This window comes from Canis aureus, chromosome 21, assembly GCF_053574225.1.
Source record: "Canis aureus isolate CA01 chromosome 21, VMU_Caureus_v.1.0, whole genome shotgun sequence".
NCBI classification, from domain to species: domain Eukaryota; kingdom Metazoa; phylum Chordata; class Mammalia; order Carnivora; family Canidae; genus Canis; species Canis aureus.
The window spans coordinates 24,594,437-24,613,676 of record NC_135631.1 but is presented as its reverse complement, the minus strand read 5'-3'; the positions used below and the strand labels follow the sequence as shown (position 1 = coordinate 24,613,676).

The following is a 19,240-nucleotide window of genomic DNA, read 5'->3' as shown; positions in this document are numbered from 1 at the left end:
TAAAACAATTACATTATTGCTCAGATTAAAAACATTCGAGATCACTGAAAACAGTAGTTCAGTGTACATATACTAGCAGTATATGCAAAGAAACATTAATTTGTACTAAAATTTTAGATTGTCTTTTCACAACTTACAATATATTTCGCAAGGCATGTTATCGTCATTAATGAGAGGTCCCTGAATCTCCATCTTTTCATAGGGAGCTAAGGGATGGGTGTGGCCTGATGTGGTCCAGATAAGTGCAATAGTCTATCTCCTTATTCACTGAATTATCATTGGCCACTTGTCATGTGCTACAGCCTATACGAAGACCTGGAGATAATTAAGGGCATCTCTTGTCCTCGTACAGTGTATGCTCCAGTCTGGGAAATATAAATATGATAACATCTCACATGTATTGGGTGTGGACATTTACAGGCATGGTTTCACTAAGAACTCTTTATTTTTATTTTTTTAAGAACGCTTTAATAAGACAAATTCTTAGTAAAGTCATTCCCTAAGCAAAAAAAGTTGATGCTTACAAGCTGAAGCCCCAGTGTCAATAACCCAAGACTCCGCATCTCTGTGCCATCCTGCATCCTGCAGAATAATGTAAGCTGGTCACGATTTACAGGCACCTTGGGTGTGAGGGCTGAAGAGTAAATCAGAATGGCAGAAACCATAAAGTGAGTAAGAACAATTTAAACCATAAAGTGATTTTGGAACAATCTTGAAATCATCCATATCTCTTCCGCTGCTTGGGATTTGGTAGTCAGAAGACAGAATTATTTCAATGCCTTACAAATCTGCAGATAAACGCCTGGCTCCTTTTATTTTTGGCAGAGATAGCTCTGTTAAGACATCCTGACAACCCTCCATGATCCCCTATGGTATGTAAAAGTTAGACAATTTGGATATTTGGAAATCTGATGCAGGCCTTGACTGCAGAAGGCCTCAGGCAGTAGGAATCTGGAGGAACTGTTTGCCTGTTATCTAAGTTTTGATATCAAAAGTCTTCCCTCCTATTAGAGAAGAAAGATTTCTCCTGGGGACAACATCCTTCTGTGATTGCTGTAAGCCTGGATCCAAAGCTCGAGACATTACACGGCTCTTTCCCCTGGAGGCTCCTGACATTCTGATAATGAAGATTGCCAGTTATTATGAAATGACTTTTTCTTTGTATTTCTGAGGTGACTCTGGAAACTCCAGTTGGCCATGACTATGAGGAGACTCTTGAGATTATAGGAATAATCATGAGGCGTTAACTAAGGTTTCCAATTCTGGGATCCAGGATCCAGTCACAGCTGCTACACTCCCTTGGAGCCACCTAAAACTCTCATACTGCCAAATTCCCAGGAGTGTCCTCAGAACCATGACACACCCCCTGGGCCCTCCCTATAGGGCTGAGCTTCTCTTCTCCCCCATTACCAAACCAAGTACCTTTGGGACAAATTATTTGGTACAAAAGACCCAGATTCTGTTTCCCTGCTAAACACCTTCATGTAAGGTTGGCTACACCATCCTGATCTCCACCTGGTTCCATCCTCTGAGACTTGGATCTTATCCTTCCTTGTAGATCTCCAGTGCTGGTCTTGTTCATTCTTTTTTTTTTTTTTTTTTTAATTGATGGCATCCTGGAATATTTTTTATCTAGACTGGTCTTCCCAGTATCAAACACTGTCTGAAACATGCCAAAGATGTCTACAGCCTTCCACCCTGAGCATTATCCTCACTCAGTGTGACCATGGTGGAGAGTCTGTAAGACTCCAGCATGGCAGCAGGCACATAGTCCCAGAATCAGTCCTTTTTCTCTGGTGGGTTCCTAATAATTCAGCTTCTTCTTTCTTTCCCATTTCATTCTCATATGCCTTTGCTGGAAATATATTAGTCCCTATTTGGTGGATGTGTGACATTTTAACTAACAGAATTCAAAGTAGGGCCATTGCTGTGAATGGAATTGTGCCCATCCCCCAATAAAGTCCATATGCTAAACTCCAATGTGACTCTATTCAGAGATAAGGCTTTTAGGAGGTTAAAGTTTAAACTTCCTAAGGTTTAAGGTTAAAATTCCTAAGATTTAAGGTTAAAATTCCTAAGGTTAAATAAGGCCATACGGTGGGATCCTAGTCCAATAAGATTGGTGGCCTTATAACAAGAAGACGTGTCTCTCTCTGTCTCTCCACGCACAGGAAAGGCCATGCGAGTGCACAGAGAGAGGGCAGCCAACTGCAAGCCAGGAAGACAGCTCTCACCAGAACTCAACCATCCTGGCACCCTGATCTCAGACTTCCAGCCTGCAGAAGTATGCAAAGTAAATTTCTGTGGTTTAAGCCACCCAATCATGATATTTTGTTACGGTAGCCCAAGCCGACCAAAACAGTCTTATTCTAAATCATAATAAATTAGGCTAGCAAAATACACCATGATGGGTGCTATGATGTAAGTCTAATGCAAATTATGCAATGTTGGACTAACTGGGCCCTCAGGGTAGATAATCTTTCCAGAAGAAATGAGGTCTAAAGCTGAATCCTCAAGGATGAGAGGGGTAGGAAGTGTCCTCAAAGGAGAAACGGCCACGTGCAAAACTCAGAAGATGACAAAGGCCGTGGCTTCACTGGGCCCTGCAAATACTTCAATATGGCAGAGGAGTAGACTAGAAAGAATTGAGTGGCCCAAAGTGGGACTGACAATGTCATCAGGGAGAGGTTGAGAAGGCCTTCCGGGCCATGTAAAGAAATCTGAAATTTATTTTGAAAGCAAAGAGAAACTACCTGAGGATTTTTAAACAAAGGACTAACAAAAGGAAGCATATTTTAGAAAGATCATGGAAATAAGCAACATGTCCATGTCAGGGATCCCTTCAACAACAGCAACCATACTAATTCAACTAATATTTATTAAGGACTTATTAGAAGCCAGGAACTTTTCTAGATACCAGGGATACAGAAGTGAACAAAAGATACAAAAATAAAATAATTAAAAATAATTTAAAAAAAAAAACCCTGCTCTTATAGTACCTGTATCCTAGTGTGAAAATACAATCCACAAAAATGTGTCAGATGGCAACTGCAGTCCTGGATGAGTGTAGGTTTGCAAGTTATACGCAGAAAAACTTGCTAGTAAAATGACATTTGACCAATGACCTAAAAGAAGTGAGGAATAGACCGGTAGAATCTGAAGTCCGACCACCCCAGGAAAAAAAAGAACAGCAAGGGCAAAGGTCCTGAGGTAGGGACAGGCCTATCCCAGAAATAGGGGACAGTGCAGGGGGGGGAGGTGCAGAGCTGATGCCAGAGAGGCCTCTCCCGTGGCTTCTTGGGATATACCCAAAACCCTCAATTCTTGAGCGGCCAGAGAGCACTGCTATGGCCCAGGAAGAGGTGCACAGAATATAAACCCCGCCCCATCTCTCTGCCACACTTGGCACCACCTCAAAGAAGCTCTTCTTAGATCCAGAGTTTCTCTTGAACAGTTCTACTAGCTGCTGACCACCATCCCTCCACCAGTTTTCTCACAACAAACAGGTCAGTCTTCATCCCCGCTCCACTGACCAGAGGAATTCAAACCCAACCCAACGGGTCCAAAGGAGACTGGCACTAAACCATCGCTCCATTTCCCACGCTCCCCTTCCTGCCCCAGCCACAATTCCTCCCTCCTTCCCCACAGCCTGGAGCCCATCCATGTCTGGGAATACCAACAGGTACTCAGGACTAAGGGTGGAATCCTCTACACCAGTGGGTGTTCACACATCTCCCACCAGCTGGGCCAGGAGGTGAATTTTCTCTAAATCCTTAGTGACATAAGAAGGGGAAGAAGAAGAAGAAGAAGAAGAAGAAGAAGAAGAAGAAGAAGAAGAAGAAGAAGAAGGAGGAGGAGGAGGAGGAGGAGGAGAAGGAGGAGGAGGAGGAGGAGGAGGAGGAGGAGGAGGAGGAGAAGGAGAAGATGAAGGAGGAGGAGGAGGAGGAGGAGGAAGAGAGAAATAGAATGAGTTTTCGTGAAATTAAACGTATTGCATTGAAATGGAGTGTGGGGACCCATTTGGATCGGCTATTGCCACACACGCCAAGAATCTCAGCTGTGAAGGACTCTGCTAAGGAGGCCACTGTCTTTCTTCTCAAAACTCCAGCTCTCCACACTGGGCCTTAGGATGCTGGGCTGGACACCGCCAGTCGTGGCCGTGGGGCAGCTGGAAATGTAGTCCAGCTGTGTTGCAAGCACACCGATCCCTGCAGCAGTGGCCTTCCTGCACTCCCTGCACTCGGTGTGAAAACTTCCCGTGAATTAGGGTGATAGTAGGGAGGCCCGGGTGGCTCAGTGGTCGAGTGTCTGCCTTCAGCTCAGAGTGTGACCCCGGGGTACTGGGTTCGAGTTCTGCATCGGGCTCTTTGTGTGCAGCCTGCTTCTCCCTCTGCCTGTGTGTCTGCCTCTCTCTGTGTGTCTCTCATGAATAAATAAATAAAATCTTAAAAAAAAAAAAAAAAGAATTAGGGCCGTAGTAGATGATAGGTTTTCACATCGACAGAATAAAATGTTACTGGTCGCCCAAGCCCCAGTGCTCAGCAGGTCCGTGAAATCCTAAGGCTTGAGAACCACCGTGCGGTGATAACACCTGCTCTCAGATGCCTTCTCTGTGCTCACACAGAGGATCTGTTCTCCTAAGTTTCCAAGTTTTACTTTCCTTCCTCCCGAACACAGTGATGCATGAAACTTCTCTCCCACTACGGGATGGAACATCTTGCATCATATGTCTTCCCTGATTTCTAATATCAGGGTTATGACTGTTCCTTAGTGAACTAGTACTCAGAAGCTCACGATGAGTGTGGAAACTGAGACCGCGCAGGCCCAATTCGTTGAGCTCCCCAGAAGAAATTTTCTGTTTAAAAACAGATGAAGAAGAATACAGAGTTTAGAACAGGCTCCAAGTTGGTTTTGTACTCATTTCTACCTTTTGTTAAACTTGCTTTCCAACTGGTTAAGTTAGTGTACTTACACTTGGCTCGTTCATTAATCTTTGCAGACCATGGAATGTTTTGCATGAGTCTACCCATAATTCCTGTTGAATCCGTATCAGGTAAGACCACGGTAAAGATATGGGTCATCTGACCTTTACTAGGGGACACTGATTATGAGGCCCTCAGGATATCATCCTCTTGCCTGCAAAATGAAAACAAATTTCGTCTCCAACGCTATTTCAATTTTTTTTTTAAATAATTGAACCAGAAGTTTTCAGGGTAAACAGACAGAACCCTTAATTAATGCAGGAAGAATGTTTTAAACCCAAGCCAGGACTGTGGGAGGTAAAGAGGCAATTAATAGTCTGTCTCTCTTTCTTTCTGTCTCTCTCTCTCTCCCCTCGCCCTCTTTATATTCATAACAAAAACATTTAAAAGGAAAATCATTATGCCAGCAGGGTTTTTTAAAGACAACTACTGTTTTTTTTTTTCTTTTTCTGTAACTCTTGCACATCCAGGATGAGCTAGACTGTGACTGACTATTGCTGGAAAATCTGAAGTTCCAACCGCCTTGTGAACATCGAAACCAATGCATGCAAGACCTCCAGAACCCTACTCTTCTTCCATTTTCCCTCTCTTATTCAAGAACACATCAGCTGTGTTCTCCAAGTCACTGGAGCTAAAAATAAAAATAAAAATAAATTAGAATTGTTGGCAGCCTCTCGTGCACAATTTCAGTGCACATACCATTGCACACATGGCTTTGCACTGTGTGTATTTATTATGACCCTTGCCACTCCTCCCAGCTACTTAAGCACAGGTGCCCCCCCCCTACTTGTTTTTGGATCTCTAGTGCTTAGTGTGGTGCTCACACAGAGTAAGCACCAAGTAAGCGAATTGTAGTTCTTCCTCTTCCCTAGCCTCATCAAGCTCCCAGAGACGCGGACACGGCCTCCTCACTTGGTCACCAAGTCCTCCTCACTTTATCTCTGAAATGTCCCTTGCATCCATCTATCCTCCAGCTTCGGCACCCTGTCACCCTCCCCTGGACTATCCAAATTCTTCCATTGACTATTTTCTCTGACTCCAGGTTCACCCCCTTCTCCATCCACCTCCCATGAAAGTGCCAAGTTACCATTCTCAAACACAAGTCTAACCTAGTAATCCTTTTATCTAATGCCTTCAATTAGCACTTGGTATAGGGTCCAAACTTCTTAGCATAATTCTCAACACAGCGTCTCTGCCCAAGTTCATTTCCAGAGACTTGCCCCTGTGTGTCCTAAGCTCAAGCCGTTCCAAACAACTAACCATTTAATCAAGAAATACTCCTCCAGGGCTCTGTGTTTTGTTCTTTTTCCTTTTCCATTGAAATGCCTCATCTACCCTCCTCAGAAAGCTCTTACTCATCCATCAGCGCTTAGAGAGCCTTTTCTTCCACTAACCATTGTGCCTCTCTAAGGTAGGGACCATGTCTCATTTATTAGCATTCTCCTGGTGCCTAATAGTTTCTGACACCATTGCCATCAACAAATCTTTGTGATCCAACCAGTATCTAGGATTCTTTAGTATTCTGAAATCCTAATTGGTATCTTCACTTCTATAAAGACTGTATTCCCGCTCTTAAGGACAACTCCCCAAACGTGTTATTTTGGTACGAATTGGAAACCCTCCAGAACCTCTGCTAAAAGTCACAGGCATGATAGCATCCCTTTTTAAGTAGCTGAAGAAAGTGAATTTACTTACTCAAAAAAAAAAAATAGTTGGTGTGATAAATCTGAGACAAAGTTAGCACATAGTCCTTTTTTGCTGAAGACGATTATGATAATCTCATCTTGACTAAATTTTCAAATCACTTCTGTATACATTATCTTACATGATAACATATTGACATAGCTGGATAATAGTCAAACTCATTAGCAAGGAGTCATTTGGACTTTGGCATCCAAATGATAAAATCCAGACCCAGCACCTCCTCCTACTAAAAATATCTGGCCTTGGGAACATTATTTAATCTCCTTAAGCCTCCTTAAAGCCATGTCTCTTCACCAGCAAAAATAGAGATAATGACAGTAAGAATAATTATTGTTTCTTCAAGGAAGTTTTTTTTGTTGTTGTTTTTTGACAAAATTGCATTTATATAAAGTGTACAACTTGATGTTTTATTTTTTTTTGATGTTTTAATATACATATACACTGTGAAATAATCACCACAATCAAGCTAATTACCATGTCCATTACTTCACATGGTTACCGTGTGTGTGTGTGCGCGCGCGAGCGCTGAGAACACTTAAGGTCTAACTACTCAGCAAATTTCAAGTACACAACACAGTATTGTTGACTCTAGTCACCGTGCTACACATCACTTCTCCAGAATTTACTCATCTTGTATAACTGAAACTTACCCTTTGGCTGACATGTCCCCGTTTCTCCCTACCCCCAACCCCAGATAATCATCATTCTCTCTGCTCCTAGGAATTTGACCTTTTTTGGTCAAAGGATTGTTTTTTAATTTGTAACTTTTTAAAATTGAGGTATAGTTGACACACAATGTCATATTAGTTTCAGATTTTAGGGGCTTTTAGATTATACAGGTAAGTGCGCTCAGCCAGTGTTTGTCTTTCTGTGTCTGGCCTATCTCACTTTGCATAATGTCCCCCAGGTTCATCCCTGGTGTCACAAAAGGTGGCTTTCCTTCTCTTTTAAGGCTGAATAATATCCCATTGTATATGTACCACATTTTCTTTATCCATTCATCCATCAGTGGACGCTTAGATTGTTCCCATGCCTTTGCCACCATGAACAATGCTGCAGTGAATGTGAGATTGCAAGTATCTCTTCAAGATCCTGATTTTATTGCCTTTGGGTGTATACCTGGAAGTGGGATTGGATTGCTGGATCAGATGGCCGTTCTGTTTTAAATATTTTGAGGAACTTCCATTCTGTTTCCATCCTGGCTGTACCAATCTACGTTCCCACCAACAGTGTTTAAGGGGTTCCTTTGCTCCACAACTTCACCAACACTTACCTTTTGTCTTTTTGAGACATGTGAAGTGGTATCTCATGTTTCTTACATGCAAACTCTATTTTAAGTGATTTCCACATAATTCATTTCACCCAATAAGAAGTGAAGTAAATACCACGAACGGCCTCTAATTAGGAAACTGAGGCACAGCTAGTAAACGGTAAGGCCAGGATGGAGACCTCCACTCTTACCCACCATGGAAACTACCCAGACTTTGTGTGTGAAGTACTGAAAGAGGTCAAGCATATGCAGGCCTCCGTCCAAATCCTGGCACACAGTAAATCCTTAATAACCAATGGCTGTTTCTACTCCTATAACCATTAGCTAGGAGGACAACAGCAATCATTCAGTTGAACTATAATGTAATCTAATCACCTGCCTACACCAAGCACCAAAATAGAATTATCCACTTCTCCACAGCTTCAGTAGGAAAACAAAGTGGGGAGGGGAAGTAGCAACAAACTAAGAATATAGATATGAAGACCACTTACAAGTAAAAGGTACTCCAGAAATGAATGAATGGAGGTGCCGTGACAGAGGTAGGAATTTTTGGAAGGGTGTCACATCACTGGCACTTACTTGTCCTGTTCCAGGTATGGAGACTGCTTACTCTCCTCCTTAACTATCAGCTCAATCCTATGGAAAAGTGAAAAAGGCCCTAGATTGTGTTTTCCTGTGGACACAAATCATGTGATAATCTTGTCTGTGTCCTGAGGGAGCCAGCATGATACAGCCTTCCTCCCTCCAAGCTCCTGGGACCCCTCAACTGGGCTCCCTCTGCAAATTTCAACCACCTTCCGTGTGTTACTCTGACCTACTTTCTTCCCTCCAGGTCACATGAATTCACTTCCTTTCCTCATGGTTTCACTAAAAGCCAATTAACAACTGTCACTTAAAATAACAGATTAATTACTTTTAATTGAAAGAAAACATGTTGCTATAAGCATATTATATATGTCAATAGAAGATCCCCTTTCAGAAGGGAGAAGAAATGGGTAGGAAATATCAGAAAGGGAGACAGAACATGGAAGACTCCTAACTCTGGGAAACGAACTAGGGGTGGTGGAAGGGGAGGAGGGCGGGGGGTGGGGGTGAATGGGTGATGGGCACTGAGGGGGGCACTTGATGGGATGAGCACTGGGTGTTATTCTGTATGTTGGTAAATTGAACACCAATAAAAAATAAATTTATTCAAAAAAATAAATAAATAAAAATTTAAAAATTAAAAAAAAAAAAAGAAGATCCCCTTTCTGGAAAGCTCTATGGCATGCTGTCCAACAGAACTTTCCACAAGGATATTATCTTCACTGCCCAATATGACAGCCACTAGCCACATGTGCATGTTGGGCTTTTGAAACATGCCTACTGTAGCTAAAGAAAGAGTTTTTATTTCATTTACTTTTAGTAAATTTAAATAGTCAGGGGGCAGCCCGGGTGGCTCAGTGGTTTAGCGCCGCCTTCAGCCCAGGGCGTGATCCTGGAAACCCAGGATCGAGTCCCACTTCGGGCTTCCTGCATGGAGCCTGCTTCTCCCTCTGCCTGTGTCTCTGCCTCTCACTCTCTCTGTGTCTCTCATGAATAAATAAATAAAATAGTTTTAAAAATAAAAATGAATACATTTAAATAGTCATATTTAGGAAGTGACTACCATGCTGAACAGAGCAACTGCATAGACAATTATCCACTTCTACTAATCAGTGTGGCGTGGGCACCACTCAAAATTCAGCATCTGACCTCCTAAGACCAAAAAGTCACCTCGGCAGAGGCTGGTCCTCTGAAAGCATAATTGACATATAGAGCCATAGCCCAAAACCAAATATTTCTAGAATTTGCTTTCAGAAGAACTAGGAAGTCCCCACTCTCAAATTGGCCCTGTGCCACTTTATCACTCTTCAGTTCAAGCATGTAAAACAATTACTCTTCTTTCAGTTTTACAGAAAGATGAACATTTCAGTGTCAGGAAAAGTCCAGACTTGACTGCTGCAATCACAGCAAGTCCCGAAAGAAGAAATTAAAAATCAAGTATTGCTCAAGGAAAAGCAAAATAATTTGACTCTATTCTTTCTCCCTCACAGAAACATATCCCCAGCCATGCGTTGGCCCGGGAACTGGAGTGATTTGCTTGCCTATGAAGGTCAATTTGCTAAGGAAGAGAGGAGGGTGACAAGCGACACAAGGCATGTAAAAAGCAAATGCCAAGGCTCTGCGAAAAGGCAAGTGTGTGCAAAGGAATGTGGGCCTGGTATCTTGAGAACAATAGGAAGCCATGGGACTATCTGGAGCCGGGAGGAGACGGGATCCGTTCTGGGCTGTGGGTGGCTGATGCGAGACAGAGAGATCCAAGTGGGCCAAGGGGCTATGAGAGACCAGGGAGGAGGCCTTTGCCATTGTTATGGCCAGAAGGTGACAGAAATTGAAAAAAATAAACACATAGATAAGTAATAGAACTGAGGACTCTGGGCAGCAAAGCCAAAGAGAAGGGGACACAGTCAACAGCTCTTTGGGAGTAAAATCAGCAGGCCTTCGTAACGATTGGCAAGGGGTGAAAAGGAAGCAGGTAGTGAGCAAGAGGTTCCCGGTTTTCGGTTTTCACAGCTGGAAGGAGGGAGAGGCTATTCCCCGCAGGAGACAGCAGAAAGGACAGGATTTGAGGGAGCACAGACATTTCATTTGGGGCAGGATCTTTGACATAATTGGGATGGCGAGGGGACAGTTGGACGGGGGACTTGAGAGCTCAAAGGAGTGGTTTGGTCAATATCACGGATTCCACTTTTTTAAGAAGTAAGCTGGTCGTTTGCTGAAATGTCTCATTTTTCAGCCTATAAAAAACGATGCCCGGAAATCTCATGAGTAGACCAAGGAGGACTCTCAGCGCCACCTCCATAGAACTTCCGGCTGCCTACCCTTCCAGAAAAATCTATTCTGGACTCAAAATCTGCACTCAAAATCTATTCTGGAAATGCTGTGAACCCGGTCAAGTCCTCACACACTCTGCCAAATGACCGTTGGCATTTGTCCTGGGCGATGTACTGCAAAGTCCACAGGACTCAGGCACGAGCTGAATGCTCCACTGCCCAGCTCCACCTCGTTCTTAAGCGGGAATGATTAGTATTACTGGAATTTACAACTTTTTAAGAGATGCTGAAAATGTGAGGGTTTTGTTCTTTTAATTAAATCTCAACTTTTAAAAGTTTCACTCGTCTATATATAGTTTTTTTTAGAAGATCATCTGGGCAAAACAAAACCTGCCACAGTCTGCACTTGTCCCTTGGGCCACCAATCTGTGACTATCTCAGGGGTGGCACAGTTATAACATTCACATATTAATGCATTAATCGTTCCTAACTGATGGCCTTTTCTACGGAGTCTGAACGTACCCTCAGAATCCATCTCAACACAATCCTCCAAGGGAGATGATGTTCCAAAATATTCAGAGCTGCATGAGGTAAAACTTATCCGCCAGGTGCATTCGAGCCGTAACCAATGCTGCTGCACAGAAACGTGGAGACATCACAAAACGCCCCCCCCCCAAAGACCCTCTCCTCTCTTCCAGGGAAATTGCCCTGGGGCACGCACACACAAATGCCAGAATTCGTTTGGCGCCTGTTTCTATTAGCGCTTATCATGTTCCCTGGGCCTACAAACTCTGTGTTCCCATTTCTTTTGCAGCCTGTCTCTACTCATGACCTTTTCAACGCCACTGTAGCTCAGCTAAGTCAACATCTTTTTCTTTTTCTATTCACTCTTGGCCTTCGTCTCTCCTGGAAACTTTTTTTTTTTTTTTTTTTTTGAAATCTCTACAGCATTTCCCTAAATACCTCGCCCTAATTAAAAGCAAGACCTGGACACTTTTCTCCGCATAATTCTCTAATGTGATGATCATTGATGGAAGAGCCTTTTCATACACTGACCTGGGAACTCAAGTGCAGTGAGAAGAATCTGCAAGACCTTGTACTTCCTGCAAAGCAACTCGCTTTGTTTTCACCTGCATTCCAATAAATGGAAGCAAGGGGTCCCATTCATTCCAATTAGTTAAAAAAATAATCATTTTCTCATGTAAAATTAAAGCTTAGCAGGTACTTCTCTTTGGGAAGACATGAGGCCGAATACTTTTAATTTAAGCCAAACAGGAGCATTAAGGAGATGTATTTCTCTTGAGCTGTACTCCTTCAGGGTCCTCGAATGCCAGTTATTGGCTTACGTTTTAGCCTCCGTAAAAGATCTTTTTGCGGCTGTCTTTAAGGATCGCCATTAAGAAAAGCAGCAGCAGTTAGTGCATTATTGAGTTTTCTCTGTCAGGGGAAGAGGGAGCAGGAGTTATAGTCTCACACCTTGGATTGCGGTTGTTATTGGCGCACTGGGGCCTCCATGACAAACTACCAACAGGCTGAGTGGCTTAAACAACAGAAGTTTGTCTTCTCACGATTCTGGAGTCTAGAGGTTCAAGATCAAAATATCAGGAGATCTGGATTCTCCTCTGGGTCTTTCCCTTCGGCTTGTAGATGGTTGCCTTCCCCCTGTGTCTTCACATGGGCTCCCTCTGACTACGTCTGTGTCCCGATCCCATCCACTTACAAGGACACCAGACATAGGGGAGCACGGCCTACCCAAATGATGTCATTTTAACCTAATTATCTCTTTAAGGACCCTGTCTCCAAATACTGTCACAGTGTGCTACACTGGGAATCGTAACCTCAACATACGAATTTGGAGGGGGCCGGGGGACCCAATTCAACCCATAACCGTGATCCTGAGGATAATGTATATTCGAGCAGAGGGTGTTTAGCAGCCAAGTGATGGAAACTAATTCTTGTCTATAAATGCAAAGCAGCAGTAGCAGCAGCAAAAGAAAGAAAGGAAAAGCTCTAAGGCAGGAATGTACTCGTGACTCAACAAGGAACAGGAACCTAGAACTGAAAAACTCTCAGCTTCTCCCCTGTTACCCCCCCAGCTAATAGCTTCTTCTCTGTCCACAGACCTCCTTTTTCTTCTCATTTCCACAGGATAGAACATGGTCCGTAGGCTGCCGAGCCTACACAGGACAGGTCTTACCATGTATCCAGGTGGATTGGCCAGAAAAATACTCCAGCCCCGATTTCCAGGGGAGAGACTCTGAGTGTCCCCAGCTTGGGTCAGTGGTCTCCACGGTCCAATTACGACCCAGGGATGTGGTCACCTGTTTCAAACGTGGCTGTTCTGGGCTTGCCCCCTGTGAACTGGGGGGGATTTCTATAGCAAAGGGGGTGGGTGAGGATGAGGATGCACAATCATGGACCTGTGACTAGGGGAGATGCTCTAAGCCTTGCCACTGTGAGGGTAAGGCTGGTTTTCTGCATGTCCCACTCTTTTTTGTCAGATCCCACTGCCTATTGCTCCCCTGCTCACTAGCCCGAGCTAGATAGTTCTCCTCTTGGAGTGTAGACAATAGGTAACTATAGCAACTGGTTGTACAGGTAATTGCTATAAAATATTGCCCAGGGGTTAGAGAGCCACGGAGAAACTGATCCCTACATTCGACCAGGGCATTAGTTCACAGCCAAGGAGAGTTTCTTGTCTCCAGCACAATCAATGTTTTTTACCTTTCAAAAATAAAGAAAAGTGTGTGTGCCACACTTCTGCCTGAAAGCTCGGGCATTGAAGTAGACCCAGGAGATGCAACTTCAAACAAGACTCACCTTTTCATCTTCCAGGTCTGTGACTTGGTTAGGTCTCAGTTGCCTCTAATCTTCTTTGTTATCTTGGCTTCAGCTGCCCACCATTTCCAGGAACAGGCTGACGAGGAACGACCCAGGTTTAATAACACCTCCTGTAGATCTAAAAAGACAACATTCCTTCAAATGTGGTCGGTTCATCCCCAGAAGGACCAGCTAGCCTGTCAGGTGTCCCAGAACCTGGATGATCTCCCTCTCCGTGAACTGGCTCTCACCTGGAATTCACAGACACCTGGACAAAACCCTTCCCTCTCGTTCTCTCTTCTAAACTAGATGGAGAATTGAAACGACTCGCTTTGGAATTGTCGAGATAAAGAAACAGATGCAACCTAGGGTTGTAAGAGCTCAGCGCCTCTCTTACCAACAGTTTGGGAGACAGCTCATTGAGGAGCCCACGGAGCCTGGGGCAAGGCTGCTGAGGCTCAAAGCCCTGATCTACCACTTTCTAGCTCTATCTTAGACAAGTGATTAACCCCTCTGAGCTTCACTTTCTTCACGGTTGTTGTGATCCTTAAGTGAGCTACTGTACCTAAGGGGTCTAGAGTTGTGCAATTTATTGCTATTACTATTACTACTTTGTAATATAAAATCTGGCCTGAAGGACTAACTAAGGTTGGTCTCTGACAAAACATAAGGACATTCCTCTCCATTCCCCATTCAGGGCACTCTGCTCTCCTGCTTCCTTTTTTTTTAAAATTATTATTGTTATTATTATTATTATTATTATTATTATTATTATTATTGCATCTTCCCCAGCACCCAAGCATCTGGGAGCCTCCTGCAATACCTGCCCAGAACCTACTCCCAAGGTAGCAGCACTCTCTGAGAGTACTGTCTGAGAGGCAGTTGCATTTTCTCTGAGAAATTTACTTTCACTATCTTCTATTTCCTTGTTTTGGAGGAGTTTTTCCTACTTTTTCTCCCATAGCATGCATGCATCGATAGCCAATGGAGTTATGCCAGTTGTACTAAGGAGGAGTGAGATGCCAAATCTCTTCAAGCTGTCTCTGCCCTCCATACTCCCTGCAGCTGAGTTTGGACCCCCTCATCCCTCACTGGACCATGACATCAGCCTTCCTAATTGGTCACACTACCAATACTTTAGCCAAACCACTGCCCATAGTGTTAGAGATGAGTTGGACAGGTAGGTAGTCAGGGCCAGGGTCCCTAACAAGAAAATATGGAGTCAGGATGGCTAAAATAAAACAGCACTGACATCCTATTTGCAGCTTAGACAGGACCACACTAGCATTCTGCTTTGCAGCCTTTGCAGAAATGACTTCTGCAAAATGTCCTAAAATAAAACCATTAACCACAAAACGTTTGCCAAACCATCATGGGCAAGGGTCAGGCCAGATGTCAGCAAAAAAAGGCCATCAGCACACAGACATTAATCTAACAGGTAGACAGATACATGACCAAAGCCCTGATTGGCAGGACTTGGCACACCATGGTTGCTTAAAAAAGCTCCACAGAAGAGCTCATAAAAACCCCTAAACCTACAAACTCCAAGGGCAACAACCCTCTGGGGCCCTCTCCCTCTCAGGGAGCTTTCTCAATAAATTTTGCTTTGCTGCCTCTTACTCCTCAGCTGGCCTCCCTCTTCATTCTTTGAAGCCATATGACCAAGAAATCCTGCAACAATAGTGCTGACATAGACTCTATTAATCACAAAATAACTATTTTTCCAGATAAAAAAAAAAAAAAAACATTTAAAGATCCCTATTACCTAAGAAGTATATTCCAAAATTCTTGGCACGGCCCAGAAGCCCGCTTCTAGTCCCAACCTACATTTTCAGTCTAGACTCCTACCATTCCACTTCGCCATCACCCTACACTCTAGTCACAGAAAATCAAGAGTCATTGTCATTCTGTGTATTATCTTTCTTCCAGCAGGAATATCTCAGCCTTCTACTCCTCCACCTAGCTAGCTCTTACCCACTTTTCCAGCTGCTATTCAGCAGACATCTCCTTTCAAAATCTTTGGGTCTCTCCGAAAATAATCAATTACGCCCTCCTCTATTCACTTAATACAATATATGTGACAAAGTGCCCTAAATATTAGTTTTCTAGACTCTCTCCTACCTTTTTAAAAAAACATTCTTTTAGTTAAAGATATATCTGCCCTACGACCCAGCAATTGCAGTGCTGGGGATTTACCCCAAAGATTCAGATGCAGTGAAACGCCGGGACACCTGCACCCCGATGTTCATAGGAGCAATGACCACAATAGCCAAAATGTGGAAGGAGCCTCGGTGTCCATCAAAAGATGAATGGATAAAGCAGCTGTGGTCTATGTATACAATGGAATATTCCTCAGCCATTAGAAATGACAAATACCCACCATTTGTTTCGACGTGGATGGAACTGGGGGGTATTATGCTGAGTGAAGTAAGTCAATCGGAGAAAGACAAACATTATATGGTCTCATTCATTTGGGGAATATAAAAAATAGTAAAAGGGAATAAAGGGGAAAGGAGAAAAAATGAGTGAGAAATATCAGAAAGGGAGACAGAACATGAGAGACTCCTAACTCTGGGAAGCGAACAAGGGGTGGTAGAAAGGGAGGTGGGCGGGGGTCAGGGGGACTGGGTGATGGGCACTGAGGGGGGCACTTGATGGGATGAGCACTGAGTGTTATTCTATATGTTGGCAAATTGAACACCAATAAAAAATAAATTTACAAAAACACTCTTTTGAAATATGACTGACATACAAAAAGTATAAAGAATTCCTACAAGTCAATAGCAAAAAACAAAGAGCCCACCTAAAAAAATGGGCAAAGGACCTGAATGGACATGTCTTCAAAGAAGACATGAGAGTGGCCAACAGGTCTATGAAAAGATACTCAACATCACTAACCATCAGGAAAATGCAAGATCAAAACCACAGTGAGCTATCACCTCACACCATCAGGGGCTGCCTGTCCCCAAAAATGGACATATGGATAACAAGAGATAACAAGTGTTGGTGAGGATGTAGAGAAAAAGGAACCCAGGTGCTGTGCTGGTGGAAATGTAAATTGGTACAGCCATTACTGAAACATTATGGGGCTCCCTCCCTTTTACTGTAAGCTCTTTGAGATCAGGATTCATGTGTTATCAATCTTAGTACTTTCCTCAGCATCGAGCTCAGAGGAGGATGTGAGCTGTTAGAAAGAGGTGATGAATGAATGAATGAATGAATGAGGGAGGAGGAAGGTGCTATTCTTTACATCACTACAACCCTACCAACAGACTTCACTTTTGTATATGTTTCCCACCATTGGGATGGGTTATATGGATACGTCCATATTCCCTCATCCTTGGTACTCTAGGCCCAGTGATTACAGGATGGCTGAGTGAGAGCCTTCAAGTCTCTGACTAGGGACCAAGCCAACTGGCTCTACCCTTGAAGAGAATTCTAACCTTGGCCTCCTCATCAGCATCCCTCACTCCCCAGCAGAACCCAGGCCCTGGCGTGGAGTTAGCCTACAGCATAGTCTGGCAGTGGGGTTGAGAAATGTAAGGACAAATCTTCTCCAACTGGCAATAAAACTGAAAAAGCACGTGTGCTGCCTGTCAATGGTTGGAAGCCTCCCTTCCTCCACGCCTGCCTACCTTCCTGCCTTCCTTCCTTTCGTAGACAATAGCAAGTGTGCTGGTATAAGCTTGAACATAACAAGTCTGGTGGTTGATTAAACTCTTCATCTTTACTCCCTTGCTAATCAACTACAAAAGCCTTCCATACACACACACCAACCTCAGAAAGGTTTTATCACTTAATTACTATAAAACAACCCCACAGGTTAATGCACGCTTGATCTCAAAGGAGTGGCAGCAACCATTATGTTATTAATATCAATTGCACAGCTAGAAACACGTAGAGAGAATTCAGGCCCAGAAATACGGCACAAAGTCTGATTTAATGGGATGTGCTGCTTGACCCACGTCAGCACTCCCCAAGATTCAACCTACCATTTTGCTATAATCTGAAATTCTGGAACCAGAAATGTATTCCTTTGAGGTTTTTTTTTTTCCTGTTAAAATGTAAATACCATTTTCATTAGGTAGATTGCATTTCAAACCATGGTCAATCATTTACGCCTTAGATGAATCTAAATAAATTTAGCCAATTTTCTGCGGCACTGGTGTTCACGGAGGACTGAGAAAGAATCCCTGGAAGCAGTGACCTACATAGCTGGGTCATCTCAGGAGCCGTGCCGTCGTGTCAACACATCACATGTTGAAAACAAGGCTGAAGAGGAATGAGGGTCTGAGAGAGCAAGCCCTACTCGTTTCATGCACGTTCCTCCAAGATTGTATGTAGACAACTGTATGGAAATAGAGGTTGAGGGGTCTGACGATTATGTTATCCTACTCTGCAGGATTGAGTTCCTGAGATTTTTCTGCCTCTAATTTTGCATCACTAGCAACCAAAGAATGAGGCAGCATGAATTTCAGCTCAGTGTTTCACTGTATACGGTGTATACGTTTCTGACAAGCTCTGAGTCAATAATTTTTTGAAAGTCAAATCACAATATAAGTACTCCAGGAGAGAATTTGTAAGATCATCTGGAACAGTGAAAATGTCTTGACTGTTTTTGTATAAATGCCTGCTTTTTTTTTTTTTTTTTTTACATCAGGTTTGCTGGCTAAGAGGTACACTCGCGGTGGGCTCTGCATCTCCCTCTGGAAGGCAGACTATTTAGAGCCCTATGACAATTACTGATTTAATTTACAAAATTTGCCTGCTCAGGTGGCCAGCATCCTGCAGGAGAGTCTTGATGATCTCAACATGCCAGTGGTGGAATGCACAGGATAAATCCGGTCATCCCCAAACTGGTAAGAGATCTGCTCACCTGACCCACTGGTAGAGGAATGAGTAGTCAGACTCTTGGGAAACACAGAGGATGCCAGGAACTAGATAAGAGACTTCTTACAGCTACAGGCTCTTATCATAAGAACAACTGATAAAAAGGTATTGGAACAAAAGCCTCCATTTCATTGAAATAGTTAATGGAGATTCAAGAATCACGGTGTTTACCGTGGTGTTGCATCAGGTTAGACACTCAAGTTTCTTCCAGGGTCAACAGCATTCTGTCGTGAAGAGAAAAGCACGCCTTGTATCTCATCAACATGACTAGCTTTGCACAAGACGATCCTTAAGAACATTTTCAATAATAAAAATAATTGGCTGAAGGCAGTTCCTGGGGGCAAAGTAAAGGATGGCCCCAGAGAACTTGGAAACAAGAGTGCCTGCTGACAGACAAACCAAAGTGATCGCTGAATAGGAGGAAGCAAAAAGTCAACCAGGCTTCCTCAGAAACGTAATCAATGATGTTGGCACATTGGGACCTCCCCTCGACCCCAAATAAGTATCCCTCAAAAGGAATCTGAATCCTTTTGCTTTGCATCTTCACAAAGCTCGACACCCTGAACAGGAGCCACCCGGGCACACAACAGGAGTTTCCTCTTGTCAACACTCACATTGCCATTCGAGTTTATCCATTAATCTTATGTGAATGGACTCGTGAGTATTCGCTGCTTTAAATCTGATCAATTCTAAGTACACTGATAAAGCCCAGGTTCTGC

The 19,240-nt window shown here is 43.4% G+C and overlaps 1 long non-coding RNA gene across 1 annotated transcript; it reads right to left on the bottom strand.

Moving 5' to 3' along the window:
* Positions 1–4,485: 4,485 nt before the first annotated feature.
* LOC144293438 (uncharacterized) lies at positions 4,486–7,328 on the bottom strand. Its single transcript, XR_013360671.1, has 2 exons — positions 4,973–7,328; positions 4,486–4,855 (listed from the first exon to the last, which is right to left on the bottom strand). It is a non-coding gene; the product is annotated as an uncharacterized LOC144293438 (long non-coding RNA).
* Positions 7,329–19,240: the final 11,912 nt, after the last annotated feature.